This window comes from Crocuta crocuta, unplaced genomic scaffold, assembly GCF_008692635.1.
Source record: "Crocuta crocuta isolate KB4526 unplaced genomic scaffold, BGI_CrCroc_1.0 scaffold48, whole genome shotgun sequence".
Lineage (NCBI taxonomy): Eukaryota > Metazoa > Chordata > Mammalia > Carnivora > Hyaenidae > Crocuta > Crocuta crocuta.
Window position 1 is genome coordinate 5,342,800 of NW_027533089.1, and position 11,725 is coordinate 5,354,524.

Below are 11,725 nucleotides of genomic sequence, written 5' to 3' on the forward strand. Positions count from 1 at the left end.
TAAGGTGATTTTTGTGGTGATTTGAGATTTGCGGTGTTTGCTACACAGTACTCCACATTATTTGTTAAAAGAATGATACTGTGTTTCACTTTATTATCTTGTAAACCATGTGAGAATCAAAACATAACCATGCATTATGTAAAGAACTGTGTGTTAATTAAAAAAAAAGTCTTAATCTCAAATTTTGTTGACCTCCCGTAGATACAAACAATGAATGATCAACAGATTGGCTTCTGCAGCAGAACTATTTCTATTTTTGCTATCTTGGAAAAGTACTAAAAGATTATTTAAATCTTAGTATGAATGAAAGTTAAAATCTTAACATATTTCAAAGTAGATGTAATTAATAAACATTTTGATTGAGAATATGAACTTGGAAATGAGATTTATTCTGTCCATTTATAAAGGTATTTCTTGTTTAGAATATATTTTCACACAGATGATTTAGTTTATTGTCACAACAGTACTTTAAGGTGGGTGTCATTACTTTGATCATCTTCATTGATAGCTTCATTCGATGAGGGAGTATTTGCAGATTGAGATGTTCCCTTTCACTGTGATTCAAGATTCTCCTAGACAGAACCTGACTGTAAGCTGGCCACCATTAGTGAAATGAGATTAGCTAAATATGATTATGTCTTAATGTTCCCTGAAAGGATTAGACTAGTTAAGACATACCAAAGGGAAAAGTAATTATCTATTGAAATATGATTCTCATGATTAGAACTGGTATATTGGTATTAGAATGTTCATCTAGAATTTTAAAAGATCTGAATATAATCATTATTTCTTACTAGACTTATAGACAACTTCAGTTGAGCTAGTTTTGTTGAGTGCCAAAATTAAAATATAACATTTTACTAAAAGAATAAGTTCACCTAATTTACTCATTGTTTACAAGAACCTAGACCTTAGGAATGTCTAACTATATGAGAATCATTAGCACTGGTATTATCTTTTCCCAATTTACCTTATTGTCTAAAGAAAACTTTTAAGTTAATCAATGTTAAATCACCTTAGAGATGTAGTAGAACTTGGAGTATGTTATTTAAATTCTTCAGATTTTAAAATGTGTTTATAATTGCTTCCCTAAGATTTGTGCCCTCCTTGGTGATAATTCCCTGTAGGTCCTTCAAAATATAGTATGTTGCAGGCTTCCAACCATCCGAGATTTGTAATGATCATTAATGCATGATTAATATATAGAACAATTCTCGCACTGGACATGGAACATAGTTGCCTCATATAAATTACCTTATTGAATTTAAATTGTATTTAAAGGGGCGCCTGGGTGGCTTAGTCGGTTAAGCGTCCGACTTTTGCTCAGGTCATGATCTCACGGTTCGTGGGTTCGAGCCCCGCGTCGGGCTCTGTGCTGACTGCCAGCTCAGAGCCTGGAGCCTGTTTCAGAGTCTGTGACTCCCTCTCTCTCTGACCCTCCCCTGCTCATGCTGTCTCTCTCCTAGAAATAAATAAAACATTAAAAAAAATTGTATTTAAAAAAAATTTTTTAACGTTTATTTATTTTTGAGACAGAGTGAGACCGAGCACAATCTGGGGAGGGGCAGAGAGAGAAGGAGACACAGAATCTGAAACAGGCTCCAGGCTCTGAGCTGTCAGCACAGGGCCCAATGCGGGGCTCGAACCCACAGACCAAGAGATTATGACCTGAGCCGAAGTTGGCCACTTAACTGACTTAGCCACCCAGGCGCCTCAAAATTGTATTTTTTAAATATGGTACATGTGTGTGAATATTTAATTTTTTAAGTGGAAAGGATCATGATTTTTATTATATTCTCACAGGTCTTGTGACTAAAAAATTAAAAATCTTTTTTTTTTCCCATAAGGACTGTATTTTTTTTTTACTATTTCTAACAATCACCTGGAAAACATGAAAGACACACATTTTTCTACCTCACTTTATTATATCTGATCCCCTAGGGTTATCCTGGGTAATAGATACTTTTCCTTCTCTTTATTCTTTTCCTCCTCTTTCATCGTTTATTTAAAAGCTCTTATTCAGTGTATTAAATGATTTACGTATATTATCTTACTTAATTTTTTTGTTTTGTTTTCCATGCAAAAAAGTGCTTTTAGTATAGCATGGGGACAGTATCCGTGGATAGAAAGAGCTACACTGGTATTGTAAAGAGTGACTGGTTATATACTTTTTTGTTAATGGGAGTTAGGGATAGTGTAAATATCTAATAAATTTGGAAGCAAGGCTTCCAGGACCTTGAAGGGCTAAGGTTAAGATAAGGTTATTTTCTATTGTATAGTTAGATATTAGTCATGAGACCATTCAGATATATATCGTATGTAGATGTTTGAAGGATGATTCCTGTCATGTATTGTTTGTGGGAGGGGGGTGATGTTTATAGTTATCAGAAAGAAGTAACACTAACCAGAGCAAAGCTATAGTGGTAAAACATTAAAGGAAATCTTTGAGGGAGATGTAGAAATGTTAAATCTGTATGCCTCAGGAATCCTGCCAGAAGACTACTAACTGCAACAAAGTCCGACCTTTGTTCTTTATCTCCCATCATTTTCCCCACTGAACAACTTTGACCCCTAAATCTTTAAGGCTACTGAGGGTGGAAGGTCTTATCTTCTGTAACTTCTTCCTGCTGAATAGGGGCATAGAGATATCCCTACAGCCCTAGAAGGTAAGTAACTGAGTTAAATATCCTGCCTAAGGACAAATATCTAGTAGGCAGGCAATAGCACTGCAATCTGAGGCTAAAGTCAGTTCTACTACCTTAGTCTTCTTTTCTTTTTTCTTTTCTTAATCTGAAACATTTGATCCCTTTCAAAGACATGTGAAGGAATCAGAAGTAGTAAACCTCTAGAAATCTCTGTTCTAAGAGAATGAATTCCTCTCTCTTCTCTGTATTCTCACTAGATTGTGATTAAGTTGGGGAATTATTTATCTTTATATACCTGGTGCTTAGTATGATGCCTGGCATAGTAGAATTTCAAGAATTTATTCTGAATTGAAATGTAATTGATTAACCTGAGGTTTTATGATTTGGTAATTATGACTTAATTTCAGTAGCTATGCCATCAACTCTCTGTGACCTTACTAATAACAGAGCTAAGTTTCTTCATTTATTAAAAGTAGTTTTCTAATTTTTAGAATGTAGGTTAGTATGTAAATATTAGATCCAACCTATTTAGTTTTAGTTACTGTGATTATTTCATAAAGGAAATGCAGTCCTGTGGAAATTAAGTCGTATGATAATATCCTGATTTTTTTTAATTTAATAATGTTATTTGCTAACTTTGTTGCCTATTTCCAGCTCCATCTAGCATATGAATCAGTAGATATTTGGTTGCATTTGTTATAGTTTAAGCAAAGATAACTCAGTAATCTTATTTAAATTTTTTAACATTTAGAGATCTCCTTGTGTGTTATTTTGTTTCCATGTTGCTACTGATACTCTATTTGTTTTATTACACTTTTATACAATTCTTAACACAGATGATATATAAAACACTATAAAATCTATCACAGTTGAAACTCTAGACCTTCCCTCAACCCATGGGGATTCCTTTGGCAGGAGGCCTCCAAAGCCAGTTCTTTTTGATGGTTAGTTTCTAGTTTGTACTTTAATTGCTGCCAAAATCTGAGCACTTGGGGATTTAATTGCTCATTATATTTGTCACAGTGGTGTCACAGACCCAAATAAAGACTGTTACATGAAAAATATTTATGGGTGTTAATTTGGCCTAAACATGTGTATTTGGATTCCTTATTTTTCTACATTTTAAAGGATAGCACATCTAGACAGAAATAAGAATTCTTTAAGAACTTAGGCCCACCTTACTAGTAAACTATTATTATCCATATAGTCTAGTGTCTAAATTTCACAACTAACACCTAGGGGAGGACCTGTTCAGAAATTTATTATATTCACTTTATCCAGCCTACTTTTTTGAAGCAGTCTCAAAGGGATTTGAGTCTAGCTCTGAGGACAGACTAGTTGGGTTCAAATCTCAGTATCCCTTGCTCCCTTGCTAGCTGTATGATTTGGGAAAATCATCTTAATTTCTCCGTGCCTGTTTCATCATTTGTAAAGTATGGATATCTTTGTTGTTGTGAAGATTAAATGGGCAAAGCTCCTAGAAAAGTGTCTAACACAGAGGTCCCCAAGTTTGGCTAGTTTACTATAATTCATCTTTTTTTAAAATTTTTTTAAATGTTTTTATTTATTTCTAGGAGAGAGAGAGAGAGAGACAGCGTGAGCAGGGGAGGGTCAGAGAGAGAGGGAGTCACAGACCGAAACAGGCTCCAGGCTCTGAGCTGGCAGTCAGCACAGAGCCCGACGCGGGGCTCGAACCCACGAACCGCGAGATCATGACCTAAGCGAAAGTCGGACGCTTAACTGACTAAGCCACCCAGGCGCCCCTATAATTCATTTTTATATGCCAAAAAACTATGAAGTTTACCATGGATGCTGATAGGAATTTCCAGTTTCCTACTAATTAAGTAGGGATAACCTTTGCTTGCTCTAGCAAATAGCAAACCTGGTCCGCACTCAATCCACTATCTTTCATGTCCTTCCATTTTTCCCATGTGTCATAGTTGTAGGCTCATAGCCTGCCTCTTGTTCCAGAATCTCGTCACTGATTTTTCTTGTTCTTGTGTTTGCTGATTTGAGGATAGTTTGTTTTTTTTTATTATTTTTTATTTTTTTATTTTTTTTAATGTTTTATTTATTTCTAGGAGAGAGAGAGAGAGACAGAGTGAGCAGGGGAGGGTCAGAGAGAGAGGGAGACACAGACTGAAACAGGCTCCAGGCTCTGAGCTGGCAGTCAGCACAGAGCCCGACGCGGGGCTCGAACCCACGAACCGCGAGATCATGACCCAAGCGAAAGTCGGACGCTTAACCGACTAAGCCACCCAGGCGCCCCTGATTTGAGGATAGTTTGTTGATTCATTCTGTCTGTGTGTCCCCTGTTCCTTTTATTCACCCTTTGCCTTTCCCTTCTTTCTTTCCTACAAATACTTGCTTGCTTCTGCTGTGATGGTTGCAGCTTTCTCATGCAATTACCTTGATCAAAGGAAATTATTAGGCACTTGAAAAGAAGGAAATGTAAGTCATCACCATGGACAAGGTAATTTTTTTAGAATTATTTGGAAGGTTTTTGTACCCTGGAAATTAAGTCCCCCATGTTTTACTTATACTTGAAATTGTCTTCTGGGATAGTCCTGCCCTACAATATAGAATTCCCAACATTGAACAACAGAGTAGGATATTTGTTACATAAAAAATAAGTTTATAATTTTTTTCAGAATCATACTCATGTGAACTAGGACAAGAATAGACTTCCATAGGACACTGACTACACTTTACTTATAGCTGGCCCTAATGTTAGAGACATGTTCTTAATGGTGGATATAAGAGTAAGTCTGCTTGCCTCTCACCCAGTGGATCTGATGCTTAATTTTATTTATGGATAGGATGCACAGATAAAGATATTAGCGGCTGGAGATGGTTCTCTCATTATGGTAAAAGAATAATGTTTGTCTGAATTATAATTAAACTCATATATCTCTTCTTTGAAATATTGTCCTTGAAAAAAAATATTGGATTTGATTTCCATTTCAGGACACAGAAGTATTTTTGGTGAAGGTAACAGACCATTTAAATGCTTACAGGGTTTTACTTTTTTTCTTTATTAATCTATTGGGCCCATTAAACTTTGTGCAGACCCAGGGAGTGTGACACATAGAGCATTATTTTCTTTTAGTCAACCTAATACTCATTTTGAGTTTTCATTCCACCTTATGGCAAAATATGTAATTTTAACCACTTCAGATAAAATCACTGCCTTGGATTCTGTGTCTCCCTTTCTCTCTGCCCTTCCCCTGCTCGTGCTCTCTATCTTTTCTCTCTCTCTCTCAAAAATAAATAAACATTAAAATTTCAGTGAGAGTGGTAAAGAGGAGGGAGGTCATGAAAGATTTCAGGTCCAGAAGAAACAAACAAATTATTTTTTCTTTATCCTCTCAATTCACTGCATAGGAAAGGAGGCAAATGCATTTGTTGTATATATCTGGACCCATGGGAGATTTTGAAAACACATATTTTTTAAAAAAATATAAATCTGAAAAAGGAAAATTTCCACAAGAATTCTGTTTGTAAAAGGTAGTCTACCCATGGATTTTACTGTAAAATGACCTTTTAATTTTCATCAAAAATTTATCAGATTAACTTTTTTGGGAAAGGATTTATATATTATAAGAAATAGTAAAAGCTGATTTTTTTTTATTGCATTGTATTTTACAGCTTTTCCCAGGGTACTTCATACATGGATATTGGGATGACAAGAGGCTTTTGTGGATTTCATCTGTGTTTGCTTTTGATTCTAAAGCTACTATCACACTGTTGTAGCAGGCTGCCTTAAATATTTGTTATCTGTGACTTTTGCCATGAGCATTATTGCTCTAGTCTAGGGAGTAACTTTAAATGGCTAAACTGAGATCTTAAAATTCTCTCTTAATTACAGTAGTGCAATTATCAGGCTCTTCCATGGGTTTTAACAATTAAATCTCACATTTCCTATAGCATTGTGGGCCTTAAAAACAGTGCCCTAATTCAAAACGTTTGTTTTTAAATAAAGAGATTCAGATACAGTGTTTGATTTTGTTAATCCCTGTTAGTAAATGCAAAGTTTCAAAGATTTTCAACCATACAAAACAAAATTATCCTATCAAGGGACAGATTTATTTCTGTGAAATAACTCCATTTAATAGAAACATATATATGTGTATGTGTGTATGTATGTATATATTTAAAATTAGAGATTTCACAAATATACTCATAGCAATTAAATAGAAATATTTATTCCCACATCTGATTTATAAACCATCCTTGGAGAAAGCATCGAATTAAAGATAAGTGCTGTTTTCTGTATCAAGAATCAAGTAAGGTTTGAAAAAAAAAAGTTGATGAAACTTTTCATTTTAAGATTTAAATGTAACCCTTAGTAGTGATTCATCTATATCGATGGGAGTTGGGTTGATGGCAAATCTAGTTGCAGAGGCAGTAAGTAGAATTATATGGCCAAAGAGAAAATATGCATTGTTTTCTATTAATGGTTAAATTGGGGAAAATGAATGAAATTAGAGTTAGAAACCTTGAATTTGAGTAGTCATTGACTATACCATAGAATATGGTAGTCATATACTTTGAATGCATTTTAGGTGAAGAAAATTTGAGTTACACCAGAATAATCTCAGTCAATGAACATTTATTTTTCTTTTTAAAATACTTTATAAGCTTTTAATTAATTTTCAGCCATCTATTCCTATCCTGATAATATCATTAACAAACTGAAAAGAAATTGGCTAAATAAATGATAGCAGATGGATACACTGGAATATTATACAATTTAAAAAATTGTATGATGAGATGTGTTTAGAATTATAGATAGATACTTGTCATATATTATTAAGTTCAATTATATTAAGGTTAAAAATAGTATATTCCAAAGATCATATACCTAGTAGTTGTGTTTGGATCTTTTTAGGTATTCATTTGCCCCAAAAGGCAATAGTTGAGTAGCAGTTGTTAACATTAAGCTATGTTGTAGGCTGCATGTAGCAAATCGATATAACTGTATTTATTTCATGGCTTTATTTTTTTATTACTGTGTGTACATTGTTATGCTTCTCCTTGGGTGTGCAAAAGTAAAGAAAACCTAGTGATGATTGTAAATATTCTAGATAATTTGAAATATGAAAAGTTTCATGAACTCAATGGCAAACAATTTTAGGAGGAAAAAAATCTTAGTGCATATTTAATAGAAAAATTTAAGAAGTATTGAAAAAAATCCTGTTTTATATTTAAATTTCTTTTATTCCTTGTACTTATTGTATTCTATTAAGAAAATTTCATATTCGAGATGCCTGGGTGGCTCAGTTGATTAAGTGACTGACTCTTGGTTTTGGCTTAGGTTATGATCTCATGGTTTATGGGTTCGAGCCCTGCATCGGGCTCTGTGCTGACAGTGGTGGAGCCTGCTTGGGATTTTCTCTGCTGTCTCTCTGCCCCTTTCCTGCTCATGATCTGTCTCTCAAAATAAATAAATAAATAGACATTAAAATAAAACCAGCATATTCAAAATAAAATACACAAATACTTAAAAAATATCTTTTTTAATTATTTTAAATTCAAAAGAAATATATCCCTTAACTGAAGCTCTTTTGAAAATTGTAACTTAAAAGATCATTTATTTAACATTTTGTTGAATTTTATTTTATTCAACATTTTATTATAATCTGAGTTACGATTTAATTTCAATAAGGATGTTAGACTCCATTACAAGATTGGCTTTTTCATTGAAAATTTTAATAAATTATAAAATGTTATTTTATGATTATTGGTTGGTAGCTAATATTTACTGTTAGATATTTTGAATTTCTGTATATGCCTTTTCAAACTTTAACTGTAGTATTACATGATTGCATTATGATTTCTTTTNACTTCTGTATATGCCTTTTCAAACTTTAACTGTAGTATTACATGATTGCATTATGATTTCTTTTTTCTTTTTTTATCATTTTTAAAATTTTATCTTTTAAGGTTTATTTATTTATTTTGAAACACCCAGAAAGAGAGAGTGCTGATGGGGGTGGGGGGGTGGAGGGCAGGGAGACGGAGAAAGAAAATCCCAGGCAGGCTCCTTGCTATTAGCATAGAGCCTGATACCGGGCTCAATCCTCAGTCTCACAAATCATGAGAACATGACCTGAGCCAGAGTCAAGAGATAGGGCACTCAATGACTGAGCCACCCAAGCACCTTCCTTTTTTTAAGTTTATTTAGTTATTTTGAGACACACATACACACACAGAGGCATTATGATTTCTTAACCAGAATTCAAACTCTCTTCTAAAAACATTTTATTGCACTGTGATTACATATTGAAAAATAGATCTTAAATGGGCAATTCCATATTTTTCACAAAATGAATTAAACAATGCCCCACAAGACTGTCCTTTGTCTACTGTAGGAGTATCCACCAGCTTCTAACATCTTGATTAGTTTTGCCTGTTTTTAAAGCAAGAGCTTTATTGAGATATATTTACATATCATAAAGTTGGCCATTTTGAAGTGTATCATTCAGTAGTTTTTATATACTCAGAGTGGTGCCTATTTTACCACTATTTTAGAGCACTCTCATGTCCCCCATGAAACCCCAGTACCATTAGCACTCATTACCTCCACTCTCTCCAGTCTTTGGCAACCTCTGATCTCCCTACTGTCTCTGTGGATTTGCCTATACTGGACATTTTATAAAAATGGAATTATACAATGTGGCCATTTGTATCTGGCTTTTTCACTTAGTATATTTATATTGTAGCATGTATCAGAACTTCCCTTTTTATGGCCAAGTAATATTCTGTTGTATCAGTATACCACGTATATGATTCTATTGGCTTTTTGACTTTTGGCTTTTTTCTGCTTTTTGTCTGTTATGAATAACAGTATTATGAACGTTTGTATACAAATATTTTTGTGGATGTATGTTGCTCTGTGTTTCCATTCTTAACACTAGTACCACAGTGTCTTGATTACTTTAATTTTAGTGTCAGTTTTGAAATTAAGAAATGAATCCTTCAACTTTGCACTTCTGTTTTTAAGAATGTTTTCACTACTCTGGTCCCTTTTGTTATTATTTGAATTTTAAGATCAGCTTGGCAAAATCTGCAAAAAAATGTCAGCTGGGATTTTGGCAGGAATTGCATTGACTCTTTAGATCAATTTAGGAAGTAGTACCATCTTAACATTAAGTCTTCTAATCCATGAACATGGGATGTCTTTCCATTTATTTTTGTCTTCCTTAATTTTTATCTTGAGGTGTTGTGCTTTTCAGTGCACAAATCATATGCCTCTGTTGTTAAATTCATTCAGGAATATTTATTATTTTTTATTCTCATGTAAATGTTTTCCTTTTTCCTTTTTGGATTATTCATTATAATTTTGCCTATTTTTTAATATTATTTTTAATTCTTTTTTTAATTTATTTTTTATTTTTTTTATTTTTTAGAGACAGCACAAGCAGGGGAGGGGCAGAGAGACAGGGAGACACAGAATCTGAACCAGACTCCAAGCTCTGAGGTGTCAGCATGGAGCCCAGCATGGGTCTTGAACTCAGGAACCATGAGATCATGACCTGAGCTGAAGTCAGTGGTTTAACTGACTGAGCCACCCACGTGCCCCATGTAGTTTGTTCATTCTTATTGCTGTGTAGTTTTCCATTGTATTCATATATAATGACCTATTTATATATTCCACCTTGATGGATATTTGACTTTTTTCTGGTTTGGGGCCATCTTGAATAATGTTGCTATTAACATTTTTGTACATGAATTTAGGTGAACCTATTATAAATTTGTTCTGGGTATATTCCTAGGCATGATTTCAGCTTTTGAAAATACTTCAAAAAGCTTTACAAAGTGTTGTAGCAATTTAGTTCCATCAGCAGTGCCTCAGTTGCCTTTTATACTCAAAAGTGTGCTATATGATCTACATTTTAGGCATTTTCACAGTGAGTAATGGTATTTGCATCTTTCTCATGAGTAGTGATATTCAGCATATTGGTTTTTTTTTTTTTTAATTAGCAGTTTTGGATATTCTCTTTTATACAGTGTTTATATTAGTTTTTGCTTATTTTCATTGTGCTGTTTGTCTTTTTTATATTTATTTGTAGGAGCTCTTTATTTTTTATAGGTATAAGTAATTAAAATAATGTGAAACTGGCACAAGTATAGGAAATTGAGTAGTGGGTCATAATGGACTCCAGAAACAGATCACATATACACTGTAATTTACCTTATGGAAAAGATTAATTTTAGTGGGAAAATGATGGTTCTTTCAATAATTAGTACTGATTTAATTGATTACTTATATGGTGTGATTTCTCATTTCACATCTTATGAAAATATCAATCCCAGAAGATTGAACATCTAAATGTGAAATGCAAAAATAATAAAGTTTTATGAAAAAATATAGAAATATAATATCATACCTTGAGGAAGTCAAAGATTTCTGAAAGAGGACACAAAAGGTAATAACTATTAACCATAAAGGAATAATAAATAAACTGGGCCTCATTAAAAATAATATATTTTCTTCATGGAAAACACTACTGAAAAAATGAAAAGACAAGACATAGAGCCAGAGATGATATTTGCAATTTATGTATCCAAAAAAGTACTGTTATTCAGAATTCAAATTGTTGTAGATGTATTTTATAATTTTCAAGATTTTCACTGTAAAAGCATATAACTATCTGTTAAAAGGATCTTTGCCTTAATTTGGCTAACTTAAAATAAATCAGGATAAAAATAGTATACATATCAATAGTTTTTAAATTAATTCTTACACGTTGGGAATTCTTAATCTAAGGTCTGTAATTTTCTCAAATACAGCGTATGTATTTATAACTTAAAATGGAAAGAACACATTGTTATTTACTTTTTCTCTTTGTTAAATTAGCTAAAATCCTAAATCTAATGATTTTTATTACCTAAGTTCTATATAAAGCCTAATATGCCAAAATATTCATGGATATGTTTTAGTCTAAAGTTTAGTTCTATATTGCATTATGTTCTCAAAACTTATTAGGCTCATTTAAGATTAAGTTAGTTTTACATATAAAAATATATTTAGAATTATAATTAAAAAATAAAAACTCTTAGAAAAATCAGTTCAA

At 33.0% G+C, this 11,725-nt stretch overlaps 1 protein-coding gene across 2 annotated transcripts in view; it reads left to right on the top strand.

Annotated features, from left to right (window-relative positions):
- The window catches only part of DPYD (dihydropyrimidine dehydrogenase), an 805,636-nt gene that overhangs the window by 94,269 nt on the left and 699,642 nt on the right, over positions 1-11,725 (top strand). The gene's annotated exons all lie outside the window — the stretch shown is intronic.